Raw genomic sequence first — 3,497 nt, 5'->3', positions numbered from 1 at the left:
ATGGGAATCTTTCGGGATAGCATTTGAAATGTAAATAAAGAAAATAATAATAAAAAAAAAAGAATATACTCAAAAAAAAAAATAGCATGATATTAGCATAAAAGCCAGCATCTTGATAAATGAGGTAGAATTGAAGACCCACATATAATCTCCTAGAGCCACCTGATTTTTAGCAAAGAGGCTAAAAAATAAATTGGATAAAAAAAGAACATCTTTAACAAAGGATACTAGTCAAATTGGATACATATGTAAATAAGAATAAAATGCATCTAAATCTCTCATCCTGAATAAAACTCAACTCCAAATGGATTAGACACTTTAGCTTAAGACCTAATGCCTAAATATGATAAATAAAAACTGGAGAAAACATTTAAACTCACTGACATAGAAAATCAGTTTGTGAAAAGCAACTTGATAGCACAGGCATTGGGGCCAACTAACAAAAGAAACAAAATGTTTCTATTCCAGCATAGGACAGCACAGCTCCGGTGAAGAGGCAGTCTAAAAGATGGAATAAAGATTGAGTAGCTATACATTTGACACAAGATCAATATCTGGAATATACACATAACTCAAAAATGTAAAATCCTTAAACATCAAGAAAATAATCCCATTAGAAACAGGGCATGGAATTAAATAGAGATTTCTCAAAAGATGAAATGCAAGTGGCTTAGAAGTGCTTAGAAAAATGTTCAACATCCTTAGTCATCAAGGAAATGCAAATTAAAATTCCTCTGAGAGTTCATGTTACATCTGTCAGAATGGCTAAATGTTGAGGCCCATGCAAGAGGAACAGCAAATGGCTTTAGAACTCATGGAATGCGGCCCACCAGTTAGCACAACCACATTGGCTGTGTCTTGGAGAGGCAGAACCTAAGGACTTTGTGCTATTAAGGAGCATCGCTCTGCTTGTTTTTCTTGCAGTCCCCATGTCCTTCCTAATTTGTGTGCTGGGTAAAAACTCTGTAGGGGTTTCCAGGCCCTCACTGAACAGTATCATTGGTACTCATAGTAGTGCTTGATCTTCATGCATTGTTGCTGGTGCAGATTAACGATTCATCCACCACCCTCAGAATCAATTTAGAGATGTAGATTGTTAGGAATGACCACCACCCTTCCTTACAAAGAATTTGGAGATGTAGATTGTTAGTAAAGTTAGACTAAGATGTTTTTGCTAGTGGCTTTGGCATAGAAAATTCTAGGGAACAATTTGTAGCTCAGAAAGGCACACTCTAAATAGTTGAGCTGGGGATTGTTTTTTTTTTTTTTTTTTTGAGGCCAGGGAACAAGAACAATGGTAGCTCCACCAGCACTAACTAATGTGCTTTTCTTGCAGAAGTTGGACTTTTGATTTCTTGTGCTCTTCTTTGCCCTCAGCTTCTGATATGAGTTAATAAAAAATTGTTAATGAGTGGATATGAACCCCTAGGTTTTATAGTAGAAATGACTGCTTTGTAAAAAAGGCAGATTAATGATTCACCCATCACCCTTAGATTTGCGATTCTTTTAATACTTTTATAAGATCACATTTTAACATAAATAATAAAATAATTGATCCTTTCTTGTAACCACAAATTTTAGCCTGTCAGTTAGAAGAAACTGGCTGAGAAATTTACCTTATGTGCTTACACTTGGTTAATCAATAACAAGTTGCTTAGTTACAAATGTGAGCTCTTGGGAATATTTTTTTTTTATTTATACTAAATAAAGCATTTGATCATGTGAGAGTATTGAGGAACACGTTTTTTTTCTAATGTATATTCATTGTATTCATTCATTTAAAGAAAAATAGAATGTAATCACACTGTAATTTTTATATGGCTTGAAAATTTTGGTGGGATAGTTAAGCTGTGGGAGAAAAAAATTAAAGTCGTTGGAGCCTGCTTGTGAGAGCTTTGCATGTATGTGTATGCATATAAATGGAGCTTCATTTCACCCACTCAATGTATGAATGTGTGTGTGTATGTGTGAAGTTGTTGGAGCTTACTTCATCCATGTGTGATTGTATGCCTGCTTTACACTGTCGCCAAACCCACATCTCTTCTTTATATCTCTGAGCACATTTTCAGAGAGGGTTTGCAACAGCTGATCTTTTTAAAATAAAGACAAATACTGGCATGGATAGTAAGAGTGTAACCACTATCAAATCTGTGTGGAGGTTTCTCAAAAAGCTAGATACAGATCTTTCACATTGTCCATCAACAACACATCTGGGTACATACCTAAAGTCTTGTCTAATCTATGATAGAGATACCTTCATATTCATGTTCATTCCCTTGCTGCTTTGTCCACAATATTCAAGAAAGGGGAACTGCCTAGATGTCCATCATCTGGTAGATAATTAAAATGTGATATATTTACACAACTGAATATTATTCAGCTATAAAAAACCAGTATTATAAGTTTCACAAGTATATGGATGGAGCTAGACAAATAAATTATTCTGAGTGAGGTCACCCACATCCAAAAAGATAACTGCCTTTTGTTTTCTTTCATTTGTGGATATTAGCTTCAAATCTTCAGGTATGTGCTTCATTTGGATTGTCCACAGAGATCACAAGATTAGTAAGGAATTATGGCTGTGGTAAAGGGAGCAGTCAAGGGAGGGTAGATATAACATGGTGGTATAAAAAGTTAAATGGGAATAATGGAAAAGGAAGGGTTAAATTGTGTAAGAGGGCAGGACAGAGAAGGGATTATGAGAAGGGAAAAAATAACACTACAATATTCAAGTTTTGTTTTGTTTTGTTTTGTTTTGAAGTCATATGGAGCCCTGGCCACAGGATCTCCATGACTCACAGCAGCAGGAGGATATCCAAGAGGAGTCTTGCTGAGGGTTCAGTATGGATCATGTAGCAGAAGCCAGAGGCCTTGAATCAGATGTTGACTCATTGCAATGAACATTTGCAAGCAAAGCTATTTGGTCAAAAGGGTAAACTGTGTGGCACACTGTGGCTCTCAGTGCCACTATGGCAAAAAAAGTATACTATGGAAAGGCAGGAAAGACCCAGAAATGGATTGGGACAAGTATAGCAAGACACAACAGCTGTGACTAGTATGAGAGAAAGATGATATGGATAGAAGAGCAGGTTGTTGCCCAGAAGGGTCAGTGACATGTTTTTTTGTTTGTTTGTTTGTTTGTTTGTTTTTAAATCTTTTTTTTTCTTTTGAGGGGAAGTTATAGGGGTGGAGAGCAGATATGGAGGGACTGATAAATGAGTGCTATTGTAGAACATGGTGTGAAGTTACCGAAGAATCAATGAAAGAAATGTTTTAAAAAGTCATTTGGGAACTTACTACTATAAAAGTATCAATAAATGATAGATAGATAGATAGATAGATAGATAGATAGATAGATAGATAGATAGATACATACATACATACATACATACATACATACATACATACATACATACAGATAGAGAGATGACAGACAAATCACACATAGTTGATAGATACATAGATGATAGATAGATAGATAGATAGATAGATAGATA

Source organism: Mus pahari, chromosome 3 (assembly GCF_900095145.1).
Source record: "Mus pahari chromosome 3, PAHARI_EIJ_v1.1, whole genome shotgun sequence".
NCBI lineage: Eukaryota > Metazoa > Chordata > Mammalia > Rodentia > Muridae > Mus > Mus pahari.
Note: the sequence above shows the minus strand (reverse complement) of the source record.